This window comes from Alligator sinensis, unplaced genomic scaffold, assembly GCF_000455745.1.
Source record: "Alligator sinensis unplaced genomic scaffold, ASM45574v1 scaffold280_1, whole genome shotgun sequence".
Taxonomy (NCBI): domain Eukaryota; kingdom Metazoa; phylum Chordata; order Crocodylia; family Alligatoridae; genus Alligator; species Alligator sinensis.
In genome coordinates this window covers 2018473-2031448 of record NW_005841835.1, presented here as the reverse complement: position 1 = coordinate 2031448, position 12976 = coordinate 2018473, and the positions used below count along the sequence as shown (strand labels likewise).

Sequence of the window (12976 nt, the reverse complement as noted above, 5' to 3'; positions counted from 1 at the left end):
GGGAAAGAGCAGATTCACTCAGGAATCATCAGTATACCATGTGGTAGTCTGTAGCTATGCTATTACTATTGTAGTACCCTTCATTTCATGTGATGCTTGATGTAACAGAGGTAGGCCTTTGTGGAATAGCTGTGAGCTAATGGCTTGGTTTAGTGACCCTGTAATAAAGACACCACTTCTCTGAACTCAGATCTGATGAAGATAACACAGTATAAATGCCTGTCTAGACAGAGAGTTCAGATGTCTACAAAGACTCCTTCATTCAGACTTTTTTGTCTTGATTGTAGGTATCTAATCAGTGTTTGGTTGAAGATAATGTACTTGAAAATGGCATTTGGTGCAATCTAAATAGAAAAGATAGTAATGAATGTTCCAGTCATGGATTGAACAGGGCCTGTACTTATTGTAGGATGTTAATAGAAAGCACCAACCTACTATCATGTAACAGAGACCATAATTTATAAAGAAAAAAATAGAGATTTTACAATTTAAATGTCCATAATCAGATTCTAAATGCAAGATCATAAACAAAATGTTGCACATTTAGGAACTTTTTTACATTTCTTTATTCTATTCTTCCTCATGTTCCAGCTCTTTTTCCTCTCCTTTTATCCCAGCCACTTTCTTTCCCTTGCTGAATACCTCTTCTAGGAGTCCTTTGCCTCTCCCCAGAGCATGGTGTCTTCTGGCATGGTAGTTTTTAACCTTCTTTGTACCAGGACCCATTTGTAAACATTGATGGCCAGTCCCAACCCAGTGCTCCTCACTCCTGACCCACTGCCCCCCATCCTCAGGCCCCAGCCTCCCAAAATGTTTGGTAGGAGGTGGATGTGTGGGGCTGGGGCAGGGGGCAAGCAACACCTCACAGGCTGGAACTCTGCCAGCCTGCAAGGGAAAAGCCACAGTTTCCCATATTTTTCTCCTTCAAAGGAGAAGCCATTTTTCAAAGTTTATTCATGACCCTCTCATATATTCTTGTGACCCACTTTTGGGTCATGACCCACAGGTTGATAAATGCTGTTCCAGCAAGCCTGTACTTCCTATACTTTGAAGAAAGATCATAGAATATGGGACTCTGGGGTCAGTCAGGCACACCTTTGTACCTTTTGTCTATACTCTTGGTTAGCTCACAGTTTACGGGGTTTCCTACCTGTATTCTAAAGAGGGTTTCCAGAGCATGGTGGCTTCTGGATAAAGTGTGGGTGTGTATGTTTGTTCCTTCCTAACAACCCATACTAAAAAGAGACCCTATTCTTAAAAAGATCTTCCCAGAGCCATCCATCCTAGCCTTCAAACAAGCACCGAACCTTGCCAACCTCATCACCAGAAGCAAACTTCCTCAAGCCCAGAACACACCAAAAGGATCCAGACCGTGCCAGGACAAGAAATGCAAGACCTGCCAACACATCTCCACCACCTCCACAATTACTACACCCCACAACAGAGCCATCAGCATCCCTGGATCATACAGCTGCACCTCCAGAAATGTAATATATCTCACCCAATGCACCAAATGCCCTGATGGAAAATACGTAGGAGAGACCAAACAACTACTGCGTGCCAGAATGAACGGACACCGGAAATCTATCAAAGACAGAAATACCAAATTACCGGTGGGGGCACATTTCTCACAGGAGGGCCACTCTCTCTCCAATCTCTCAGTCCTGATCCTCAAGGGAAACTTACACAACACTTCCCAGAGACGAGCCTATGAACTCCACTTCATCAACCTCCTGGATACTAGAGATCATGGACTAAACACAGACACTGGATTTTTGACACAGTATAATCTGCCTGGCAACTGACTCCCCAGCCCAGCCCAGCCCAGCCCAGCCCCTGGCTTCTTTACTTTTCATTCCATCCAAGAAGAGCACACACCAACTGCTGAAACTTCCTTAGCCTGACGAAGGGTTTTTGAACCCGAAAGCTTGCTTAATAACTATTCTCCAACTATTTGGGTTGGTCTAATAAAAGATATCAAATTCACCCAAGGAACCTTGTCTTCCTTCCTAACAGGCACTTGTTTTTCCACAGTGCTCTGCAGAAGGTCCCACACTCTTGTGTACTATTAAGTTTTAAAAGATATGACAAAAAAGGCTGCGCTAAATATCAGAATGTAGGTCCAAAGCCAATTTGGAGCTAAATTTTTGTCCTGATAGACAACAAAAATCCAGATTTTATTTTGGAAGAAACACTGGCAATTCCCTTACCCAAAGGATTATGAAGTAAAGGTAATGTCTGCTAGTAGCAACATGTCAATTCCTTGGTACTACTGAAGAGGTTGCTGCTGTTACAGGAAATATCATTTGAATACATGGTACAGAAATGTTCCCCAGGGTAATGTTTTAGGTAAAAGATGTTGCTATTACTAAATGCTGCTACAAATGTGTGTCAGCTCTACTAGGAAGAAAGGAGGTAAATTAATGAGGGTAAAATATGACAGATACCAAGCTGATCTTTAAAATCAAAGGAAAATATATAAACAAGCTTATTAAGGAAGGATGATCCTAGACAAGGAATTATGGATAAAGAACTGGCATGGGAAAACTTTGGAAATATGAAGATGCTCAAATCAGCTTTCCCAGATCAGCTAGATCTAGTGCACTCAGGGAATTAACTACCAAACTCACTGGGCTACTGGCAATTGGTTTGGAAAAATTAGGTGCACTGGCACCTGCCAAGACTGCCCTGCTTCTCTAGGACAATGAAGCTTATAAAGAAAAGGATGAAGCATATGAAGGCTGGAGATAAAGCTGAGAATTATGAAATGGGGGTAGCTGTTGAAAGAGTTTCCAGGACAGATGAGACTTACTTGAAGCCTGAGAATTTTTGGAACATGCTGCCAAGGCTCCCTTTTCTGATTAATTTTTTTCTACTATAACAAAAAAAATGTGGGGGAGGGGGTTACATTATAAAACATAATTTAAAAATAAGAATTCTTACCTGGAAGATTACCCAGAGAAGAAAGAAATGAATTTGGGCTGTCCAAGAATCAGTAGTCTGTTGCCTCCAGGATGGCAGGAAAGAAGAGGTACAGGAGTGTTACATGAGGATGAACCCACCCGATAAAAAGGAAGATTTCAACAGGATGAGAAATTATACAGATGAGAAAGAGTTGGAGGTGGAAACAGTGTGGGAGATCTTCACTGATATCTTGTAGAGTCCCTCCCACAGGATCTAGGAGACGGAGACAACAGCGCTGGACAGCTCCTGCAAGAGAATCGCCTCTTCCCTGCTGATAGTTTCTACAGAAAGGGTGGTTAGGCCTTTGAAATTCAAAACATCCAGTCTAGTTTTAAATCTCCCATACAACAGGGTCTCCCCCTCATGTCACTTCCCTAGGGGACAGACATAGCCTGTTACATCTCCTTGTCAGGAGTTGCTGCTTGCAACTTGCCCCAAATGATAGTATTCTTTATTTCATCCAGTTACTCTTGGCACCATTCTAAATCTTTAAGTAAACTGCCTTCAAAGAGCTTAAGACTCACTCTTTTTATTCTTTCTCATCACTTGAGCAACACAGGCAAATCAAATCAACCCCTCCATACCCTGGTTATTTTCTTGGCTCGTCTCTAAATTCCCTTTGTTTTGTTATTATTTTGCTGATAATGAGGTACCCAGAATTTGAATACAAATTCATTGTGGCCATGCCATAGCCATGAAGAGATAAAAGTATTTAGTTGCTCCGTGATGTCTTATTTCTGAATATGTAGTTCAGGGCATGTGATAATGAACTAGTTAGACTGAGGTGAAAAGAGGTAGGATTGACCATATGTCAGCTGTCCATGCACTTGGTTGTGTGCATACAGTAGATGGAAGCTACCCCATGGTAGCTTATTGTTCAGTGAAAGAGAGCTAAGTTAGTGCAGTTTTGCCTTCATTGATGGTAGGGCAAGGTAAGAGCATGGTCATGGGCAGTTACCGCAGAGCACCTAACACATGGCAAATCCCTCAGGGATTTTATTTATACATTTACAATAATTTTTCCAACAGTAATTTAAATATTTTGCTAATACAAACTACAAGAATAGAACATAAAAGTGAAAATATTGTATAGAAAGAATCAAAAGTAAACTAAATGTATACCATTAATCAAAGTCCAAACTGTGTTTCTGTCATTGGACAGGGATGTACCTCTTCCATTTTAACTTTACGTGACTGTTCCCTCTTCAAACTAAATTGAATTAATTTTGATGGTATTTGTGAGATGCTTTACTAAAATCAGGTATATTGCTTGTGTTCCCATTACCCATTGATTTTGGAATCAAGTATGTATGGCAAGGTGTATGACATTACTATAGCATGACTAGAAGTTAGACATATGGGATAGCAATTACCAGAAGTACTCATAGGTTCATAGATGTAGGGTCAGAAGGGACCTCAGCAGATCATCAAGTCCAACCCCCTGCCCTGGGCAGGAATGAATACTGGGCTTATATGACCCCTGGTAAATTTAAGCTCATATGACCCCAGCTAGGTAATTATCGAGCCTCCTTTTAAAAACCCCTAAGGTAGGAGCCAGCACCACTCCCCTTGGAAGCTGGTTCCAGATCCTGGCCACCCTGACTGTGAAGTAGCGCCTCCTGATATCTAGCCTGAACCTACTCTCAATCAACTTGTGGCCATTATTCCTTGTTACTCCAGGAGGTGCTCGGTGGAACAAGGTTTCACCCATTCCCCTCTGGTCCCCCCTGGTAAGTTTATAGATGATCACTAGATCCCCTCTCAGCCATCTCTTGTGGAATCTGAACAGGTTGAGGTCCCATAGCCTCTCCTCATAGGGTTTGTCCTGCTGCCCCCTGACCATGCAAGTGGCCCTCTTCTGGACCCTCTCGATGCTGGCCACATCCCTCCTGAAGTGAGGCGCCTAGAACTGGACGCAGTACTCCAACTGCAGCCTGAGCAGTGTCACATAGAGGGAGGGGATCACCTCCTTGGACCTGCTCATGATGCATCTGTGGATACATGACAAGGTGCAGTTAGCCTTACTGGCTGCATCCTCACATTGGCGGCCCATGTTCATTTTGGAATCGATAATGACTCTAAGATCTCTTTCTGCCTCTGTGCTTTTGAGAAGGGAGTTTCCCAGCCTATACGTATGCTGCTGGTTCTTTCTGCCCAAGTGCAGTACCCTGCACTTGTCCGTATTGAATCCCATCCTATTCACATTCGCCCACCCCTGTAACCTGTCCAGGTCCAGTTATATCCTGTCCCTCCCTTCTAGCATGCCCACCTCACCCCAAATCTTGGTGTCATCAACGAATTTGAACAGGGTGCTATTCACCCCCTCGTCCAAGTCGCTAATATAAAGAAATTGAACAGTATGGGCCCAAGGACCGAGCCCTGGAAACTCTTTCAACAGCCACCCCCATTTCATATTTCTAAGCTTTATCTCCAGCCTTCATATGCTTCATCCTTTTCTTTATAAGCTTCATTGTCCTAGAGAACCTCATGAGATTTCTTTTGGCCCAATTGTCAAACTTGTTGAGGTCTTTCCCCTCAGCTTTGTGTCATCTGCAAACTTGCTGAGGGTGCGCTCCATCCCACCTTCCAGGTCATTGGTGAAGATAAAACAGGCCCCAGGACTGACCCCTGGGGCACTCCACTCCCTCTGCCAACTAGACAGCAAGCCATTGATTATTACCTTCTGAGCCCAATGATCCAGCCAGTTTTCCATCCACCTTACAGTCCATTCATCCAACCCATGTTTCCTTAGCTTGCTTGCAAGAATGTTGTGGGAGACCATATTAAAAGCCTTACTAAAGTCAAGGTATATCATGTCCACTGCTCTCCCTGCATCCACAGATCCAGTCATCTCATCAGAGAAGGCAATCAGGTCGGTCAGGCATGACTTGCACTTGATGAATCCATGCTGACTGTTCCTAATTACCACCTTCTCCTCCAAGTGCTTATAAATGGATTTCATGAGGACCTGCTCCATGATTTTTCTAGGGACTGAGGTGAGGCTGACTGGTCTGGAGTTCCCTGGATCCTTCTTATTTCCTTTCTTAAAGATGGGCACTATAGTTGCCCTTTTCCAATTGTCTAGGACCTCTGCTGATTGCCACAATTTTGGGTGAGGTCCTGGATGATTGGAAAAGGGCAAATATGGTGTTCATCATCCATGTGGGAAGAGGTGACTTGAGCAACAGAACAACTGATAGGATTAGATGACTTCAGTGACCTCAGGACAGGAGAAGAGTTGGGATTCATGGAGGGGATCTGGAGTCTTCTGTCATGACAGGTGATTATTAGGATCAGGTAGTTTCCTCCAAAGTGCAGGGGGCAATAACCTTCTTGATTCAAAGTGGGGTCAATAAATTAAATGCTCTTTAAAGTAGCCTACATGGGTGAAAAGAAGAATTTCTCACTTAAATTACATAGCATATATAGTCAAAAGAAATTAAGAAAGACAATGTAGTTGCTCTGCAGTAGAAGCAGAATTTAAAATAGATACACAGTTTCACAGTTCTGTGTTCCTGGATTATGGAGAGAGAAAAAAAATCTGTTATTCTAGGCTTATATGGTTTTGATTTTTGCTATATTTAGATATCTTAGAGGTATGTGTTATGGAGGAAGTGGCTACAGCCATCTTCAGAAGGGGAAAAAAGAGTGATCATGGGCAGTTACTGCAGAGCACCTAACACATGGCAAATCCCTTAGGGATTTTATTTATACATTTACAATATAAACATCTGAAGTACTGTGTAGTGCGCTCCCCCCCCCCCCCCCCCCCCCACCCAAAAAAATGGAGAAGACCCAGAGGGGGGATGCACAGAAATTGGAGAGAATCCAGAGGAGGGCAATAAAAATTGTTAGGGGGCAAGGGCACATGACTTCTGAGGAGAGGCTGAGGGAACTGATCTTATATAGTCTGGAGAAGAGAAGACTGAGGGGGATTTAATAGCAGCCTTCAACTACCTGAAGGGGGTGCCAAAGAGGACGGAGCTTGACTGTTCTCAGTGGTGGCAGAACAAGGAGCAATGGTCTCAAGTTTCAGCAAGGGAAGTTTAGGTTGGATATTAGAAAAAAAACTGTCATGAGCAGAGTAGTAAAACACTGGAACAGGCTATCCGGAGAAGCTGTGGTATCTCCATCCTTGGAGGGTTTTAAAACCTGGCTAGACAAAGCCTTGGCTGGGATGATCTAGTTGGGGCTGGTCCTACATTGAGCAGGGGGTTGGACTAGATGACCTCCTGAGGTCCCTTCCAACCCTCGTTTTCTATGACTCTATGACTCTATATTGAAATCCTGACATTTTCCTCTTTTCCCTTTTTGTTATATTGTTTTTCTTATAGGTCATCTCCTGTATTTATCACAAAGCATATTAAAGCACTTTACAAACTGTGTAGGCTGGGACTGGTATAAGCTCTCCTTCTCTTGACATGCAGGATCCTATGAGGCTGCTGCTCAAAAACGGGACAGCAACACTACACAAAGGTTTTAGACAGGCAGTGGGGAAGACAGCAATGTCTGCTGGAGAGCACAGGGCCCATTTTACAGGAGGAAGAAAGTTCATACCCAAGTTGAAATTTGAAAAACATGCTGTAGAGAAAAACCCAGTCTCTCACAAAGATGGTCCACTGAGAGTTTGGACAGGCTGTGACTCTTATCCAAGCCCAGTCCAACTATGAGACATTCTGTCCCAATGCCATGGCTTCAAGGAACTTAGTTCCCCACAGAGTGTGAAATAATGCCCCGGCTCTTTCTGTCAAAGTTTACCCCAGCCTGGGATGGGAACATATACCTAACTTTCCCCAGAGATGTTGTGCTCACTCTCCAGTTGTCACAAGGCACCTCCTCTCTAGCTTTGTCTTCCAGAAGAAAGCAATAATAGGCTGAGTTTTCTGCACCTTGCAAAAGGCAACTCAACCATCAGGTTTGGACAGGCTTTGGTTTTAGCCAGTAAGCTCCAGTGGATTAGGCTATTTGGCTCCTTTAAAAATAATACAAAAAATATTTACAAACCTTAACTCGTACAGCCCCCTTGCAGTGGGGCATGCTGAGAATATTGTCCTTGAGTGACTTGTATGGCAACTGAACTGGGAATGGAGCCCTGAGGTTTCTGTTTCCTTGTCTTGTGCTCAGCTCATTAGCCCATGCTGCTTTTCAAGCCCATAGGGCGCACTGGGGATGTAGGGTAGCTGCAGAGTTCCTTCATTGCCTGCAGTCCAGGCTAGGGGGAGGCAGAGCACACAGGGCTGATATTCAGGGCCTGCTGACAGCCATTCATGCCTTTCATCAGTTCCACTGTGTCATCTCAGAAAGCTGCATGCAGCCTGTGCCTATGTTCTCCAGTAAGTGGAGCACATCAGGGTTTACTGTGTGTGTGCACCCATTAGTGCTGTTCTGATTGTGGTAGCACCCAGCATGTGGCTGGCAAGCTCCAAATTGAGGAGACAGCCCCCGTCCTAAGAAGTCAAAAGTCAAAGGCTACTAAGTAGAGCCTGGTCTCCTGAGCCCAGAGATCTGACCTAGACCCAATTACCACTACCTGGGGGCCTGCCCAAACCACAAAGGCTTCCTGAGCCCTCACTGGGAGCGGTGGCAGTGCTTGGAAATTCCTGATTAGGTCACTGGCCTCATGAGCTGGACTGTCCCCTCCCCCACCTCTGTACACAACTGTTCCTCATTTACATAAATTATCTCTATTCAATTATCTGTCCAGATGTCCGAATTGTGCCACAAGTGATCTGTGAATGAATTAAAAATGGAATATAATTTAATAATAACTGATTAGAATGAGATTAGTTGTTATATAAAAAGGAAAAACCAAGAGACAGCTAGTTGCCCTTAATCCGAGCCAATCCACAGTAATTATAGAAAATACAGGCGCTCTCTCCTCAATCTCTCTTAGTCTCTCTGCCCCTATAAGAGGGCTCTCCCCCTCTTTCTTCTTTTCCCTTTTTTGTCCCTCCTTCCTTTCCTCTCTCTCCCTCCCCCACTTTCTTTTATATTTTCTTTGTCTGTTGCTCCTGTATCTTCTCTCCACTTTCTCCCCCTGATTATACAGACCGACGTCAATAGACCTAAAGCCCCTTTGCCTGCTGATTCATGCATGTTGCCGTGGATGTTCTGGCAGGATCCAGCTAACAAGAGCTGTCAGCTGTGCTACATACATGCCTCCTTTCGAGCTAGTTTAGCAACATTTCTTCATACCTCTCAGTTTTCTATTAAATAACTTTAATTTTTGTCCTCTTTCTCTTCTTCCAAAATAGATACTCATCGTCCTTCCCACTCTAATTCCTCTGGAATAACTTAGAATTGTATGTACACTATACCAAATTTATTAAAACATAAACCATATAAAGCCTCAATCTCCTCTCACTTTGCACTGGTGACAATCAGCGGCAGTTCTGCTGAAGTCAATAAGTTGCACTGGTGGTGAACTGCTGAAAGTGAAGAATCCTGCCCACTGGTTTCTGAGATTATTGCCAATGCTTCTTTTTCCTTTCTCCCAAATGTGCCACCATAATGGCTCAGAGGTGGTATGAAAGAGCTCAGTGTCCGGGCCAAAAGTCTGTGGTAGATCTAATCAGAGAAAAATATAATGGTCCTGTTATCTGAACACCTAGTATGGCCTTCTCAGCCTTCCCTGCTGTGTCATACATCTTCTAACAGAGTGAGCTTCTTCCAATGTTTTTTAATTGTACACAGATGTATGCAAAGAATACCTAGAAAGGGGTGTCTTAGCCAAATGATGATGACTCCTCTCTCCTTTTTAGCTCTTTCTTGATTTCCTAGTTCAACTGAGATCTGTAGTGCTAGTCCTACAGCTCCTACCAAGACCAGGCCCTAATTAATTTCCAAATATCATCTGTTTCTCTGGGCAGCCTGAAATCACATACTGGACTGGATCCTCTAAGAAGTGAGGCAGACAAGAATAGTTCTGTGTGGGGGAAGAAGTGGGGACATTTTTTTCCACACACAGTTTTATGTGATGATGACTAGGTAAATCCTGTACCATATAGGTCCTTAAAAAAAAGGAAATTCCCAAATTTAAATGTTTTTATGGTTTCTACAATAACTAGCAAACATAATAAATACCAAAATGTTCATTAGTTTAAAAAGCATTCAATCATGTTATAGTTATGGAAACAATCGATTAATATACATATGGGTTTGATTATCCTTTCATTCATTTTTACCAAAATTGTAAATGTAGAAATTACTGTTGACAGTTCAATAACAACATTCAGTTTGGCCCAGCTTTTTTTTCTCATTTCTTTTTGATTGCAAAATGTAGACCCCCAACTCTGCAAACACATATGTGCATATTTTCCGTATGTGAATATCTCCGTATAAATAGTTGCTGGATCAGGGCTATAGGAGAACAATTGGTAACCTGTTTAAAAGTATAATTTAAAAATATATATCTTGATGACAGATATATCGCAGATGACACTAAGATTTGGGGTGAAGTGGGTATGCTAGTAGGAAGGAACAGGCTACAAGCGGATCTAGATAGGTTACAGGGGTGGGCCGATGAGAACAGGGTGGGGTTCAATACTGACAAGTGCAGGGTAATGCACCTGGGGAGGAAGAACCAGCGGCACACCTACAGGCTGGGGAACTCCCTTCTCGCCAGTGTCGAGACAGAAAAGGATCTTGGAGTCATCACTGATGCCACAATGAACATGGGCCGACAAAGTAGGGACATGGTCAGGAAGGCCAACCATACCTTGTCGTGCATCCACAGATGCACCTCAGGCAGGTCCAAGGAGGTGATCCTCCCCCTCTATGGGACACTGGTCAGGCCACAGCTGGAGTACTGCGTCCAGTTCTGAGCACCACACTTCAGGAGGGATGTGGCCGATATGGAGAGGGTCCAAAGGAGGGCCACCCGCATGATCAGGGGTCAGCAGGGCAGGCCCTACGAGGAGAGGCTGAGAGACCTGAACCTGTTCAGCCTCCAAAAGAGAAGGCTGAGAGAGGATCTAGTGGCAGTCTGCAAACTAGTCAAGGGGGACCAGCAGGCATTGGGAGAGTCCCTGTTCCCCCGAGCAATCCCAGGAGTTACAAGAAACAATGGACACAAGCTAGCAGAGGGTAGTTTCAGGCTAGACATTAGGAGGTGCTATTTCACTTGTCAGGGCGGCTAGGACCTGGAACCAACTTCCAAAAGAAGTGGTGCTGGCTCCTACCCTGGGGGGCTTTAAAAGGAGGCTGGACGAACATCTGGCCGGGGTCGTTTGACCCCGGTACTCTTTCCTGCCATGGCAGGGGGTCGGACTAGATGATCTCCTCAGGTCCCTTCTGACCCTATGAAACTATGAAACTATGACATGTCATTATTACATTAAAAATGGTGTTTTTTATGTAAGATTTTTGCCAGATTTCAGCATTTCTATCAGAAGTTTCATGGTATTTTCTGTTTTTTTCCATAAAGATCCAGTGGCAGAGATCAAGTGATGACTGGAGAATCTTACTTTGATTTTTAGATAAGCCTGGACCTCACTGGCTGCAGATGAGAACATGACCTCAGTACACCTCAGTGATGTCAAAACCCCAAGGTAATTACAAAGAATTCAATATGTTTTATTTAGAAACACATTATTTTTAAGTCAGTCTCCTGATTTGGGGGATCTGACTCATGGTTGTTGAACACTTGGGCTGGCAATACTGCCATCATTAAAATGTTAATAGTTTGCAGCTAGAATAGGTAAATTCAGTAGCCTCTGAAAGGGGTTGTTTGCATAGGGTGATACTCTTACAATGAGTAGTAATTTACTCTTCAAATAGTTCCTTAGGCTTCTATGGGTCTTCTTTAATGTGAGTGGGGGCAGCTTTGCCTGACCTGAGGGTTAACTAAAGACAAGTCAAAGTTACTGAAGTTACAGTAATGATTTATATGCTGAAGCTAACTATTTGGGTTTTTTTATTAGTCTCTGATGCATATCTGGAAGTAAAATACTATGGTTCATGGTACCTATGTTTTGGGGACTCAAGGTTTGAGTTATTATTGGAATGTCTGTGTAATGTTAATTTTCCTCAATTTAAAATTACGTTTGAGAATGGATAAGGTGCCCAGACCCCTTGTGGACCGGCTTTGCTTCTGTGGGTGTGCACCTCACATCACCAGTTGCTCCATGCCTGTAAACTCTGTTTTCCTTTGCTAACTAGCACAGTTTCACCTTTCTAGGGATTACCTACCACCAACTCTGTGCCTGGACTTTGCTCAGATAGCACATTGCATCATTGAGCAGCAGGGGTTTTGGGACTCTCAACAAAGGACTGCTGCCATCCAGTCACTTCTGTGGGAGCAGAACCAAGGCACAGGAGATATGCCCCAGGTTCTCACTGCCCATCTGAGTCTCTGGGGTCATTAAAGGGTGAGCAGGAAAGTGATAGGAGTTCTGTAACTCCCTCTCAGCTGGTATAAGTGGCACCTGCTTCTTGATGTATGGGGAACTGAAGGATGGCAGTTATTCAGAGGCAGAGGTGTGGTAAATTCAGAAGCTGCACACTATTAATCCATCTGGTAGCATAACGATGGGTGGGTGAGTGGGACATGAGCCCTGGGCACTGTGTAAGGACGGGGGAGGGTGTCAGAATAGATCTGGGGGGGTTACCTTCCCCTCCTCGCCCCTGCACCTTGCATCTTTGTTGCAGTGGGTCTGGCAGTGGGGAGGGCAGAGCAGCAGTGGCAATGAACAGTGCAGGAACAGCAGCCAGAGATTTGCTGCTGCAAGGGTGATATGTCACTTCCTTTTTTGCTGCTGAAACTCAGCATTTCAGTAGCTGCTTGGTACATGTGTCAGAAGCAAAAAAAGAAGGTGATATCTCCCCCTACAGCAGTGAACCTTTGGCTGCAGTGAGCCTGCTGCTCTTGGCCAGGGTGCAGTACTGGCCAGTTATGTCTCTGAATCCATCCCTGCCTTAGGGGATAGCTCCTGGCTCTGTTTATTTCTTGGGGCTCCCAGGATGATGATGGCCCTGTCTCTCTTGGCTTTCACTAGAGAGCCCTCTCTATTGG

At 44.0% G+C, this 12976-nt stretch overlaps 1 non-coding gene across 1 annotated transcript in view; it reads left to right on the top strand.

The window, feature by feature from the left end:
- The window catches only part of LOC102387560, a 148268-nt gene that overhangs the window by 110184 nt on the left and 25108 nt on the right, over nt 1-12976 (top strand). The window contains exon 3 of the transcript XR_003093487.1: nt 11390-11513. This is a non-coding gene — a transcript (uncharacterized LOC102387560). The remainder of the gene's footprint in view (nt 1-11389; nt 11514-12976) is intronic.